At 34.3% G+C, this 16,258-nt stretch overlaps 1 pseudogene; it reads left to right on the forward strand.

The window, feature by feature from the left end:
* The first annotated feature begins 4,033 nt into the window (after positions 1 to 4,033).
* Positions 4,034 to 4,736, forward strand: LOC131491727 (BOS complex subunit TMEM147-like; annotated as a pseudogene).
* Positions 4,737 to 16,258: the final 11,522 nt, after the last annotated feature.

Here is a 16,258-nt window from a genome sequence, read left to right on the forward strand (position 1 = left end):
TTAAATCCTGTTACTAAATACAAAGTAAGCTATTGTGAATTACTGTTTTGATGATTAAGATGCATTACTCAATAGCAATTTAGAATTCAAAGTCAGATGAAATAAAAAACATCCACTTATTTAATAAACATTTAATGCCTTTTATCATAATATTTACTCACGTAGAAGTGAATAGTGCACGTAACCTTAGATAGCTACAACATTGTCCATAGTACTTGTTTTTGTCATAACATAAAAATTAGTTCCTAATCTTTATGTTCCTAATCATAACATAAAGATTAGTTCCATAAAACTTCTATAACTGTAGTTTTGAATGTTTTAAATTCATGGAAGACAGCTCAAGTATAAAAGACAAATAGAGAAACAGGAAAAAAACCTGAACTATTTTGTGATAACAACATGTAGTAAAACAAAGAATGGCAACTTTTCATTCATGAATAAATGGAAAGCAGATCATCTGGAAGCAATGTAAGGGAACAGTTTAAGTGCAGTGATGTTTTGTGCTCAGTGTATAGGGTATAAACCACAGAGCACTCGTTAGAACTGATGAGGCCTGGCCTTTCAATGCATTCAGCATCAGAATGAGAACAGTGATGCTAGCTTTTAAAAAGAGGATGAAGTTGTAGAATTTAGGTGTTGACAGTAAACTTCCCCTTAACAAATATGCAACCAAATGCTTGCTTACAAGGCATGCAAAACTACCACTCAGATCGTCTACGTAAATGTTAACATCTACTGCTTATATCTCTTTGGTCTCTTATGTTTTTAACTTTTGTTTTTGTACTTTTAAATCAGGTGATTTATCTTCTTAATTCTTGACAGTACTTGAATTGACAAGATGTCCAATGTCTAAAAAAACAAAGAATCTTTTATTTGTGTTATTGCCTTTTTCTAGTTAAGTATAAAAGACAGTTTAGAATCCTTCAGCTCTACTGATTGACAGGTTTGTTAAGGTATGTGTTTCCGTGTGTGGAAGAGGGATTATCATTTGTTTCTACAAAGGGAAGCATGTCATTTAACTAGGTCAGTAAACAGGAAGATTTTATATGAGTTACCCAGAATGTCCAACTTTCGTAGGTAAAAAAAAATGCCAGCTTAGAAACGACAAAGCCTGTGGATCCATCATGAAGACAGCTGAAAAGAATGAATTGGCCACATCATGGTTCAGTTTGGCAGCTGCATGAAGAAATACATGTTGTTACATTTGTTTCAGAGAGAAAAAGGTTCACCTAATGCTTGTAGAGAATGACAACTTTTGTTGTATGTTTTCACTTTCCAACTTTCTTTTAGAACACAAAGTCCTTCAGATTCAAAAATGGAAGGTCACTGAATCAAAACAAAATTGATAAGCATGAACAATTAAATGTATCAGTGAGGTGTTATGAACTGCTTTACATGGGAATAAAGGGAATCACATGTGCTTTCAAATTCCTTCAGAGACAAAAATTGCTACTCCGATCTCAATTCTGAGCTATTGGGGCAATAATGCATATGTTTTTTACTTAATGGATATACAGGTGAATGTTTTATATAACCAATTCAGTACTGAAAGAATTACGTAGTAAAGAAAACAAATATCTTCTATTTTGAAAGCTGAAAACTGACTAAAGAAGTCTATTTTTTATCTTGTGCAAATATCTGTAAATTACCAAACAAATGTGTTTCTTTTAAATTCTGTGATAAAATAATCATCTTTATATGAGACACATAATTGTCTAGGGATGCTATAAAACAGGGCTGTTTTTAATATTTTACTTGGTATATAAAAAACCTGGAACATATTCCATGAAAACATTGTCTCTGTTTTTCATATGTATGAATCCATAGCTGAAGGCAAATAAAGTTTGTTTTGTGTTGATGTCTTTACTCTCTTCTTTTTGACAACATTACATTCTGGTCGGCTCTAAGTACGTTATTCTGTGGAGGATTAATCTTATATCTCTGGGTCAATAGAAAGCTTTCTGGTTCAAATGTTTATTTCACAGTTACTTTATTGAAGACAGGCAATGCTTTCTGTGATGCCCATGCCGGTGAAAACCGGAGAGAGTGTTAGAGAAAAACACTGCAAAGGTGAAAATGGCTAGTCCCTAAACTAATTCGACAGTTAATCATATTAAGGCACTGTCACTAATCTAGGGATTAATAGCACTGTTTCAGCTTAGATGAGAGGTCAGTATAATTCTTGGCATTAGAATCAGCTCTAGCTAATGAGAACCAGTAACTTTTACTAAAAAAATAATTCTTAACTTTGGGTTCAGTGTAACGTTATTTTATTAACACCCAGGAGTCTCTAAAAGAATTGCCTTAGATTCCATAGTTCCCCCACAATCTGTCACAGTATAAAGCACAACATATGCTTGATGTTTATTTGTTTAATTCAAATATTAGACAATAGGAAGTTAAATAAAAATTCAAAGATCTATTTTTTAAAATGATTATATAGGTCATGATATTAATATCTGATAAAACAGGCAATATATGAGAAATGGAAGAAAATTGAATTTTTTATGGTTTCTTTTAAAGATATTATTTATCAGAGGCCGCCATGAGGACATTAAAATGTTTAAAAAGATGCTTAACTACTTATTGCACATGGGATAATTTGCCATTTGGATAAGATTTCTTATCATTCATAACTGTTCAATTTTCAATTCCTAACTAAGAGCAACACAAAATATGTGCATTTGGCAAAAAGAACTCATTACCAAATCTTCTAATTACCATTTCTGGAATGATTTAAAAAAAAAAAAAAAACATACATCATCACCTCTAGCATTTTCCTTGATGACGGGTAATCACATTAATCCATGAATTTTTATACTTTATCCAGTCACTTATTGTTTTACTCACACATTAATGAAACTCCTATGCGCTATAAACTTTTAGATACATGAACATAGAATTTTTCATTTAAAAAATCTGTTAATTATTATTTTAGATATCTAACACTAAATTAAATACAGCCATACCCTTTCACACAAAATTATTTGCTTCTTCTTAATCTTTCCAAAAATGTTTGTAATTATAGTATTAGATTTTTTTTTCTAAAATTCAATTCATTGATTTTACTTTTTAAGATTTACTTAGGGATACTGTGGTATATATTGCAAAAGAGAAAATAAATTCAATAAAATATAACAGATTAAAGTGATTCTATATAATCCCTGTTAAAATCTAGACAGATTTTGTGTAATTTTAAAAACTTTGAATAGTCAAAAATATTTGATACTTTATACATAATAACAGAAAATTATTTTGCTACATATAAACTTAGACACTGAAACTTCAGAGGTTTCCAAATGCTATTCAAGGGGACCAGTTATATATTAAAAAATGATCAGAACAATTTTTAAAAATGTAATTCCTGGACTGCACTCCGGATTTTTAAATGATTCTTTAAATTTTTTTAAGTTTATTTTTCAGAGAGAGACAGAATGTGAGTGGGTGAGGGGCAGACCCAGGATTCTAAGCAGGCTCTGAGCTCTGCACTTTCCGCACAGACCCCCATGGGTCTCAAACTCACAGAACTGGGAGACCATGACCTCAGCCCAAGTTGGACGTTTCACTAACTGAGCCACCTAGGCACCCCCAAATTTTAATGATTCTTAAGAGTTCTGATTCCCAATCAGCTTTAAAAATTATGGTACTATTTAGTCTTATAAACTCTTTCAAATTAAAATTCTATATAACTTTAAAATGTTTTATTATATTTGTCAAAATTCACTTTTGCATACATTGCTATTGTTCATCTTCTCTTAAAGAAGCACGTGATTATAACAATTTTTTTTTTTAAATCAGCAATGATTTTATTAAATATTCATGCAAACTGTGTCTAGACTCTCATGTAGGTAGGAGTAAGAATGCCTGGCTTCTGGAACAGTGTACATTAAATGACTCACATGAAGAAGACCAGGTGGGTTGCCTGGGACGCAGGTGGGCTCGGGCCCAGGGCCACAGGCCAACAGAGCCAGAGACCCCTACTTGGCTGGGCCCAGGTGGCCAGCATCATGGCCCTGTTCAGTTCAGGAACTGCTTCACCCTGGCCTACTTCCCCTACTTCCTCACTTACAAGTACAGCAGGCTGTCCGAGTACAACACCTCCTAAAAGTGTGTGCAGCCTGGGGTCACCCACCTCCTCATGCAGCTCTGCAAGATGGCGTTCCTGGCTACGTTTTGTTCCCACCTAGGAAGGTGGCATCTATGACTTTATTGGGGAGTTGACCAAGGCCAGTGTGGATGTGACAGACCTGACAGACCTAAACCTTGAGATGTCACAGAATGCAGGCAAGGGGGAATACAAGATCACGGTTGCTGCCCCAGGCTAGACCATCTCCAAGCTCATTACGTCCCACTGCGCTCCCTTCTGGGTTGGAGCCCCGGGCTTGGGGTTTGGCTGGAAATGTATCCATATGAGCACAGACTCCAAAATCAGTTTGGCCCACTACATTGTCGCATCTGCCCAGGTCTGGACGATAACACGCTATGACCTATACCACAGTTTTCTGTGAGCAGTGCTCCTACAGATGTTCCTTAGTGTCTATAAGGGCTTTGTCATGGAGACCTTTGTCCACCTCTGTTCCCTGGACAGCTGGACAGCACTGCTATCTGGAGCATTGGTAAAAGGGCTGCTAGCCCTCAGCACACTGGTCTTCGAGGTTACTGTTGTCAACAGGCATAGGTGTGGTTTACCAGACATTCACACACTCTTGCCCTGGCTCCAGGTTTCAGTGAAATAAATAGTATTTGGAAAGTTAAAAAATAAAGATAGATAAATATATATATATATATATATATATATATATATATATATATATATATATAACTCATGTGAGATTCTACTCACTACTTGTGAAAATACTGCAATGCCAATAATCACTTTGTTTACTAAATTATAAATATAAGGGTGTCTGGGTGACTCAGCATGTTAAGCTTCAGACTCCTGATTTTGGCACAGGTCATGATCTCACAGTTTGATGCATGAGTTTGAGCCCCGCATCAGTCTCTGTGCTCACAGTGCAGAGCCTACTTGGGATTCTCTCTCTCCTTCTCTCTCTCAAAATAAATTAAATTTTAAAAAATTATAAAAATACGGGCACCTGGGTGGCTCAGCTAGTTAACCATCCAACTTCGGCTCAGGTCATGATCTCACAGTTCGTGGGTTCAAGCACCATGTCGGGCTCTATGCTGACAGCTCAGAGCCTGCTTCGGATTCTGTGTCTCCCTCTCTCTCTGCCCCTCCCCTCTTTCACTCTGTCTCTTTCTCAAAAATAAACATTTAAAAAATAAAAAAATTATAAAAATAAACATATTATTTCTTCATTATCTACTTTTATATACATATAACTGGGCCTGGCTGGGCTCTCCCTAGAATTGTTTTCTATTTGAGAGAAAAAAGCTAAAGAATTGGCTGTCTGCTGGACTCAGTCGAATAGGTCAATATATTTTGTCTAGATGTCATCATCTTTGTGACTTTTAAAGAAAATTCATTAATTATTGATTAATAAGACAACTTGACATAAGGGTACATATAGGGATTAGAGGGAAATAAGAGTTACTGTTATAGTTATTTTGGCTGCATATTATATAATAGGGGAAATGCTTCTTGAAATCAGCTGATGGGGGTTAGAACCAAGCAATCAGCTTTGATGAACTTGGGAAAACTGTATAATGTTGATCTTAATAATTTCCTTAAAAAAATTAAGTGAGGCTTACATGTGAAAACATATAAATGATCTAGAATGGGTTTTGGCATTTAACCATCACTGTCACATCATACGGGCAGTCTGCTGTTGTCATCTGTAACTGAGACAAAACCTGCAAATCTGATCCAAGAGGAAATGTATGTCATAGCTCAGTATGAATGTTCCTTGTATTATGTGCTTGTTTGCTGCACATCATCGATGTCAGCTTTAGGGCAGAACGTGCTTCAACATTTTGTGACTATTGTTATGTCGTCAGTGAGGAGAACTTAGAATTGTTTCCATATATTTATCAAACGACGCCAAACAGCAATGTTGGTTTAATGAATGTTTAACTATGTAATACTGGTGGCAATAATTTCACATTGCACTTCTCAAGCACAAAGATGGCTTTAAAAAAAAGTTATCTTGAAGGCACCTGGGTGGCTCAGTTGCTTGAGCATCTAACCTTGCTGATCCCAGGGCTGGAGGATCGAGCCCCACCTCTGACTCTGTGAGGAGTATGGAGTCTGCTTAAGATTCTCTCCCTCTCTTTCTCTGCCCCTCTTGACCACTCATGTGTTTTCTACCTCATAAAATAATTTAAATAGTCATCTTGAATTATAATGTATTTATTACAGATATATTTAGAGTTTATGGTTTTCCTTGACAGAAAAAAGCAGATTGCTATATTTGGACATTTGACTACTACATTTTTATATCACTTATTTTACTTTTATTTTTTGTTTTAATTTAACTTGCATATTTATTTTAGGCTCTAACTTAATGTGCTCCAAGTATTTGCTAAAAACATCTAGTTGAAATCAAAATTTTCATTTTATTTTTAAGAAAAGATGTTTTTTAACCTCATAATTAGTACCAGAATGAATTTAGTCACAATATTCCACAATCGGAAATAATTATTTGATAGTGGGTAATTCAGCTTTGAGTCAAATAAGAGATTTGACTCATTCTCTATTCTCACAATACTGTATTCCTCCTCTATATCTCAGTGGGTACAAGGAAGATATTCAACTTTGTATGTTATCAGAGAAACTCCAAATTAATTCTTCAGGCTATTGCCAATGAGAAAATATGAGAATGTGAAATAAAGGTTATTACTGTGACAAAGAGGAGCTCTGAACATTGATAGCCATTTGGGTTTAATATTGTTAAATGAGGCCACATTACTGCTATAACAGTTGGCTGTCTAATAAGCTGGAATATCTCATCAGGAATATTATAACAAGATGTGCTCTGAAGGGTCTGTTGGAAAACAATAGCTTGAAATAGCTCATTTAAGGTTCAGTATCCTCTCATTTGCCTCCTCTATATTGTCTATTTCTGCAGGGTTAGCAATGAGAACGAAGCATCACACGCTTATCAGTCTCTGGCACCCTGACTTAGGGTTTTGATTAGTCCCCAAAGAAAGTATGTTTTACTGGAAGATATCCTGATTATCAACAAAAAGAAGCAGGATGGCAAATGAAGTTGGGAGAAATTGCTCAAATACAGAATGGAAATATAAAACCTATCAATTCAGTGACATTTCAGAGTCTGTTAAGCACTGGCCATCAAAGCACTGGCTATGTTGTATTGATAGATTTAGTGTCCATTCTCAAGGCTTTTGTGAATTTAAATCTTTTGAATGTATCTCTATTTTTTTAAATAGAGGGTCTTTTAATATAAAATTATACCATTTGATTTCATACATACATATATATGCACATATATATAGTTATATATTTTTATTTACAATTTAGAACAAACAATAGCAACTAATTTTAAGTTTTCCCTTTAAATTTGGATATCGGGTTTTTTTTTCAGAATAAAAATATACTCCTTGTAAAAACATGCCTTTTAGGTAAAATTCTGTTTGTAGGACTACAATTTTGAGCCATTTTTACAATGTTCCAGATTATAGATTTCTGTGCAATATGAATTAGGAAAAAATATAAAAATGTCAATAACAATTATGACACTGCCATGGATTTGGTAAAAATCTTTTCATTGAAAAGTTAGATGTAATTTCAGTGACTCATAGTATGCTCTTCAGGATTTATATTCCATTACCTCTTCCAGGTTACTTTACATAAAATCCTGCATATTATAGTAGTGTGCAAATTAAGTTTCCAGAAATCTAATACATAGTGTATTTCTACTTTCAAAGATGAACAAAACCCATGCATTAAAAATGCATGCTATTCCACTGAAATTTTAAGAGGTTTTTCTTTTTTGGTGTGTTTTATCATTCCCCAAAGTGCAGTGAAGATGTTTGGTTTGAGATTAATAATCTCTCTCGCATTTGCAAGACTGCTTTAAAACTTCCTAGTGTGCAATCTTCAAATTTTGTTGATATGTCCTTGGAAGAATGCCAGATTTGCATAAATTAACCAAATTAATCATCTCTGACTCACTGACTCAAACCTGAAACTACTTATTCAGTAATATTTGAGGGCCTACTATGTGCCAATTATGTTTAGCACTGAAGATTCCAGATACATAGAAACAGAAACAGCCCTTTGTTCTGATGGATCTTCCTGCTATTAGGAAAGAAGACAGTGAGTGATCAAAATGGCACACTGATGAAATGGTGATTCCAGAGTGAAAAAAAAACAAAAACAAAAATACAATTAGATGAGGGTATATTACAAATTGTTTAAAAAGTTTCTGAGAAAGTGATGCTTGAGTTGATATCTAAAGAATGAATGGCATTTGACTGGGTTAAGTGCCAGTGGACAGTGTGCAACTGGAAGCATTTCAGAGGGAAAATTAGGACAAAAAATCCTGTGATGTGAGGAAGCCATAGTGCATTTGATCTACTTAAGGAAGTCTGTGTATCCTTGGAGCAGAGGAAATGGAGACTGAACTTCTACAGAACTTGCAAAAAGTATGGTTATTACGCTAAAGTGAGAATGAGACAACTCCAGAGCAGAACTTGTAATCATGTGTTTGGGGGTGTAGTTTGCCTTTTCCCCTAAAATTGAAGAGATGTGAGCATTTCTGTAGGTCAATGAGACTGACAATGTACAGAGACTGATAGAATGCATAAGAAAGATGAATATGATTATTAAGATAAATTTTCCAGAAAGAAGATAAAAAATAGAATCCAAAGAGCAGATGGAGGGCATGACTTTTGAAAGAAATACGATTAATTCTTCTTTCATAACAGCAGAGATGGGAACTTGGTGGATTCATGGCTGCTGTTCTTTCAGGACAGTGGGCACCAAGACTATTGGCTTGATGTCCTGACTCACCGTCCTGGGGTGACAGGAGTCTAGCCTGTGAACTCCCTGCTCATGTGGACAGGGGGTTGCTAAACAAAGAAACTGCTATTTTATGACTTGTCTGCATATTTTCTATAGAGATAAAAATTTTCAGGCCCATAAATATTGACTCTTTCTGATTCTAAGTATGTCTAGCATTTCATGGAAGGACATTAAGGGTTAATAAGATACTATAATAAGATACTCAATGTTTAAAAAAGAAAGCATATATTTTTAAAAATGGCCATTCCCCCTTGAACTCAACATTTTAGTCACATCCTTTCTTTCTTCCTGGAGTTATTAAATATTTGAGGTAATGACCAGTGCTGCTTCTATGGCAGTTTTGATTTATGCTAAGGTACTAAAAATTATGTTCCTTCAGGGAATGTCACTGAAATATAGTGCTGCTTGAAATGTATATGTAAAAATAGATTTAATTATATATAGATTTTGTTAAAAGTTCAAGGTGTAATTGTTGGAGATTATATTAAGAATGACACAAACATTAAGAACTATTTAAGTTATAGGATAGGAATTGTTTTAATAATATTTTTAAAAATCAAAGTTCAGTAATTGTAGATGGTAATAATATCATTTTGTAACTTATCCTCCCTTAGTGATATAAAATTCATAATAAAATTGAAAGCGTATTTATTTCTAGAGTGAAAGGCTTTAATTTTAAATTAAGTGTATCAGAAAATGTTATTTTCTCTTTTAAGCTTTGTCAGTATAGTTTGGAGTTTTTTTTTCATTTCTCCATCATAAAACCATCTTTATACAAACTGCCAGTTTTTACAGGAGCCAGAAATACAACTTTTATGCATTTTTGCAATATATTTAGAAAACTTTTTTGGAGAATATAAAATTTCAAGCAACCCTAACACAAAGACTTACAATGTTACTAGGATATGTAATTAGGATATATATTTAAGATCAGTTAAAATGTTTTTTAGGGTAACATTTTACATGATATTTACATTGTTTAACTGCTTCCTCTAGAATTGACTGATCCCCTGAAGTCTATACTCTCACGGGTTGGCCTCCTCTAACACTCCATTGAAACAAATTCCTGCCCAATACTTAGACAATTGGTATCCTAGTCAACTCCAAAACTCGAATCCCAGCATCATGAAGAGATCTTTGCTTCCCCAGCAATGATTATTGATGTGATGAATCTTTCACTGGCTTACTATATCCTATAGCTATCCAAAAGTGCTTGTATTTCAGGCCCTACATCATGCTATAAAAAGCAGGGGTGGGGTGGGGAGCTGAATGCTACCACCTACCAAAATAACTAAGCTGGCAGTGAATTAAATTATAGCAATTCATACCAAAGTAGAGGCAAGGACTCAGATGCATGAAGTGAACTCAGATGGATAAAGTCATAAATGGAGAAGAAATAACTGATACCACAGAAAAACAAATAATTTTAACAGGATATTATGGAACATTATATGCCAACAAATTGGACAGTCTAGAAGAAATTGATAAATTCATAGAAACAACCAAACTTCCAATACTGAATCAGGAACAAATAGAAAGTTTGAATAGACTGATCAATAGTAAGGAACTTGAAATATTAAAAAAAAGAAAAAGAAAAAGAAAAAAAAAGTAACAAACAGAAGTTCAAGAGAAAATGGCTTCATGGGTGAATTCTACCAAATATTTAAATAAGAGAATATACCTATTCTCAACTATTCTGAAAAATAAAACAGGAAGGAAGACTTCCAAACTAATTCTGTAAGGCCAACAGTACCCTAATAACTAAAACAGAAAAAGACACTCTAAAAAACAAAGAAATAAAAAAAAAATACTGGCCAATAACTGAAGAACATAGATACAAAAATCCTCACCAAAATATTTGCAAAATGAATTCCATAAAACATTAAAAAATCATTCACCATAATCAAGTAGGATTTTAGGTATGCAAGGTGGTTCAATATTCACAAATCAATAAATGTGATACATTTCATGAACAAGAGAGAGGATAAAAAAAACATATGATCATCTCAAGACTGCAGAGAAATCATTCAACAAAGTACATTCATTCATGATAAAAACTCTCAACAAAATAGGTTTAGAGGGAACAAACTTCAACAAAATAAAGCCCATTTATAAAAAACCCACAGTTAATATTTTAACTATTTGCAGAGTACATGGTACTATGATATAGAAAACTCCAAAGACTCCACTAGAAATCTACTAGAACAGATAAATTAATTCAGTAAAGTCACAGTACATAAAAGTTACATGCATAAATCTGTTGCATGTCTATATACTCATAATGAAGTAGCAAAAAAGAGAAATAAAACAATCCCATTTATGATAAAAGGAAAAGGAAAAGGAAGAAATTACTTAGGAATAAGAGGGTCAAAGACCTGAACACTATAAAATACTGATGAAAGAAATTAAAAGTGACACAAACAAATGGAAAAATATTCCATGCTCATGGAAGAATATTATTGAAACCAAAGAAATCTACAGATTCAATGCAATCCCTATTGAAATACCAATAGTAGTTTTAACAAAACTAGAACAAATAATCCTAAAATTTGTGTGGAACCAAAAAACTGAAAAAATATTCAAAGCAATCTTGAGAAAACAGAACAAAGCTGGAGGTATCACAACTCAGATTTCAAAATATACTAAAAAGCTATAGGAATCAAAACACTATGGTACTGGCACGAAAACCGACACATAGATCAATGGAACAGGATGGAGACTGCAGAAATAAATGCATGCATATATGGTCAATTAATCTAGGGCAAGGGAGGCAAAAATATAAAATGGGTAAAAAAGCAACAACAACAGCAAATAAAAAACCACAGTCTTTCCAATAAATGGAACTGGAGCTACACGCAAAACAATGAAAGTGGACCACCTTCTTTCACACACAAAAATGAACTCAGAGTAGATTAAAGATATAAATTTAAGACCTGAGACTATAAAACCTCTAGAAGAAAAGACAGGCAATAATTTCTTGGACATTGGGGTGCCTCAGTCTGTTAAGTGTCCAACTCTTGACTTTGCTCAGGTCAAGATATCATAGTCCATGAGATCAAGCCCATGTCATGTTCTGTGCTGACAGTGCAGAGCCTGCTGGGGATTCTCTCTCTCCCTCTTTCTCTTACCCTCCCCTGCTCCCACGGGCACACACACTCTCTCTCAAAAATAAATAAACTTTAAAAATTTAATAAATAATTTATTGGACATTGGCCTTAGCAACATTTTTCTAGATATGTCTCCTAAGGCAAGGGAAAAGCAGAAATAAACTTTTGGAGCTATGCTGAAATAAAAATCTTGCACAGCACAAAAAACCATTAACAAAATGAAAAGGGAACCTAGTGAATTGGAAAAGATACTTAAAAATATTTGCAAATTATATAGCCAATAAAGGTTAATAACAAAAACATGTAAAGAACTTTACACAATACAAAGAATACTGATTAAAAAATAGGCAGAGGACCTGAATAGACATTTTTTCAAAGATGACATCAAGATGGCCAAAAGACATATGAAAAGATGTTTAGCATCAATAATCATCAGGGAAATGCAAATCAAAACCACAATGAGATACTACCTCACAAAACCACATGAAATAGAATGGCTATCATCAAAAAGACAAGAAATACCAAGTGTTGGTGAGGACATGAAAAAAAGGAACCCTTGTGCACTATTAGTGGGAATATAAATTAGCACAGTCATTGTGGAAAACACAATGGAGGGTCATCAAAAATTTAAAAATTAGGGATGCCTGGGTGGCTCAGTTGGTTTAGCATCTGACTTTTGATTTAGGCTCAGGTCATGATCCCAGGGTCCTGGGATCAAGCCCCATGTGGGGCTCTGTGCTGAAGGTAGAGCCTGCTTGAGATTCTTTCCCTCTGTCTCTTCCTTTGCCTTTCCCCTGCTCACACTGTAATTCAAAACAATAATTAAAAATAGAAATACCATATGATTCAGTAATTCTACTGGAGATTTACCCAAAGAATATGGAAATACTAATTTGAAAGGATATATGCACCCCTTTGTTTATTAAAGCATTGTTTACAATAGCCAAAATATGGAAGCTACCTAAGTGTCCACTGATAGGTGGATGGATCAAGAGTATGTGGCATATATTATTCAGCCATAAAAAGATGAAATTTTGCCATTTGCCACATGGTGAATGGACACAGAGAATATTTTGCTAAGCAAAAGAAATAAGATACGATTTCTCTTACATATGGAGTCCAAAAACAAACAAAAACAAAACAACAAAAAATACAGGTTGTGAGGGGAGGGGAGGAGGGATGAGTGAAATAGACATAGAAGATGACGAGATACAAACTTACAGCTATAAAATAAGTCAGTGATGGGATGAAAAGTACAGCATAAAGAGTATGGTAAATACTGTAATAATATTCAGTGATGGTGACTACACTTTCCGTGAGCACTGAATAATATAAAGAATTATTGAATCATTATGTTGTATACCTGAAACCAATGTAACGCTGTATAGTAATTATATTTCAAAAAAAATTCCACACCTCCTCAGCTCTTGGAATCTGATATCAAGCCCTTCCAGATTTGTGGGAGCCACCCCAGAGTGCAATAGCTCAGGGGGTGGGGATCATATACCTGCTACTCATCCTGTTTCCCCAATGAGTGGTTTCCTGGCAAGTCATAAACATGTGCTGCCTCTCCATGTTCCTCACATGATCCATAGTCTCCATCGGTCTCTCTTTAATTTAGAGAGAAATCAAGATATTTTCATATGTTCTATCACTCTGAGTGACCAAATAAATTGAGCCAAAGTAGTGCAATGGTGCTAAAAGGTGAGAGACATCTACTATGATTGTTCAAAAAGGACATGAAACCTGAGTTCTTATGGAAAAAAAAAAGTACACAATAGACAATGTCAAATAGCTAAATGATGTTCTTGTCCCCAACCCTGCATGCATATGCATGCATATATGTGTGTGTATATGTATACATATACATATATATGTATATATGTATTATATATATATATATATATATATATATATATAGCCTTTTTGGAAGTGAGGTGTTAAGCAAGACATATAATCTGCAATCACTGAATCATACAATAATGAATACACTACCATTCTGTGTTCTTTCTGTCTTGTCTGCCTTTTCTAAATAGGCTTGGATATGAAAATATCCTTTCCCATCTCCTTGGCAGCCAGTTGTGGCCTGAGAAACAATTATGGTCAATGAGATACTTCCGAACTTCTGAGGATCCTCTGGAAAATTTCACTTTTTCGGTTAAAGAAGCAGATTGCCAGGGCTCTATGCTTATCACTTTATTCTGATCCTTAAGATGAATGTGTTGCCTGCAGACTGAAGTGATGATGTTATTACAAAGGCAAGGCAAAGGAAATCTGATTCTAACTTAGTTGACCTAGAGAACTAATTTGAACATTCAGCTTCTTTTGAATTTCTTATGGGAGGAGGGATATTACATCTATATTTTTAAGTTACTACTGGTTGTATTTTCCATCTCTTACTGCTAAATTGTGTCCCAAATGACACAGGTATTAAACTGTGTACTTTCTTGATTAGCTTTCAACTTGATGAATGGCTAAATATTTGTTCCTGACAATTTACAGGTTATTCCTTTGTCAGCTTCTTTTGCAGCATGCATATTTTACATTAAATTATCAGGATATCCACTAAAATATTTCATGTTAATTGTTCAAATTAATGTTTATAATGCAAGCAGTACCTTGTATATCCAGTTTTACATATATCTGCATATATATAAAATGAGTATGTAAAAGTTTTATTCACAACATAAAAATCAAATGTAAAAGATGAATTTTAAACACTGATCAGAAGATTATGAAACAAAATCATTTTTATCTTAAAAGAGGCCAATAATCTAATGGAAGTGGCTTTGCCACTGCTAGTTAGCGATTTTATAACACAATCCCAATTCTATGAAGCCGTTACAAAAACTTTTTTTGTAGTATGCTTATAGATATTAACTCATTAAAACTGAATCCACTGGACTCTCAGGCATTTGTAATTTTTCCAAGCAATCCATTTTCCTCACTCTATGTGAATTCATAAGAAATTGATATGTCAACATTTTTATACGTCGACTGGCTTTGAAGCTTGGCTCTGCTCAGCAGCGATTCAGATAGTGCTAAATTGAGTTGTTGTCACATGAACAGTAAGACATTTGATATTTCTACAAGAAATGGATCTTGAAAAAAGTATTATGTCACACTTTCTTTCCTATTTGCGCAGAAGCAAACAGAAACCTTATAAACTTACTCAGAATAGGATTCTGTACTAGATTTTTCTTCAGAACTAAAAAGCTTCAGTAACTCTGAAAGACAAATTTCCGTGTGAGAAAGTGTTAACCATAACCCAGACTCATTACTAATACAGCAAATATTTACTAGGCTCCAAATGTGTATCAAAACTATGTTTTCCCTTCCTAGCCTCTATTGTCTGTTGGAGGACAGGGAAAAGGAATCAAGCCATTGTACATTCTCCAGCAGCAGGAGGCTTTTGGAGCATGCAGAAGGGAGAGGGATCCATTGTCAAAAATGGAGACTAGAAGTTAGGTGGAAGAAAGGGAATGAAAGAAATGAATAGACATGGGTGAGGAAGCAAAGAAATTTAACTTATTCTGGCAACTGCACAGTATTTAGTTGAATATTTTACCTACATGAAGGGAGGATAGCGAGAGATGAAGAAAGGGCCAGGAACAATTCATAAAAGTCTTTATATGTTAGGCAAAGAAGTTGGACTGTACCTATAGGGCAATGGAGAACCATTAAAAAGTTTTTTAAAGTATGATAGAATCAGGCTTCTATCTTGAAATAACACTGTGGTCACAGTGGACAGCTTGGCTTTTAGATGGGATGGAATTTGGAGAGACTAGACTAGGGGCAGAGATGCCAGTTAACAGACTGTTACCTCAATTCTGGTGATAGAAAGTGGCCACCTAAATGAAATGAGTATCAAAATAAAAATTTGTGAATGGATTTGAAAGCTGAAGGGAGAGGAAAATACGTGAATACTTATTTTCTCTGTGATCTAGATCACAAGTTAAAGATGGTAGAAGATATCAGTCAGATGGAGAGATTGATGTGTGGAAAAATGGAGAAATAATTGAGTAGTCTGTAATGTTCTTATTCCTGTCATAAAATGTAATTTTTCAGGTGGGATTTTCTAGTACCTTTTTTCCCTGAATACTACCTAATATTAAAAATGTCATTTATTTTTGTTTTAAACGTATATCCATTTGGAGACCTCCCTGGTGTCAAGCATTCAGCCTTTCACATAAATTTTTTCCAC

This window comes from Neofelis nebulosa, chromosome 1, assembly GCF_028018385.1.
Source record: "Neofelis nebulosa isolate mNeoNeb1 chromosome 1, mNeoNeb1.pri, whole genome shotgun sequence".
NCBI classification, from domain to species: domain Eukaryota; kingdom Metazoa; phylum Chordata; class Mammalia; order Carnivora; family Felidae; genus Neofelis; species Neofelis nebulosa.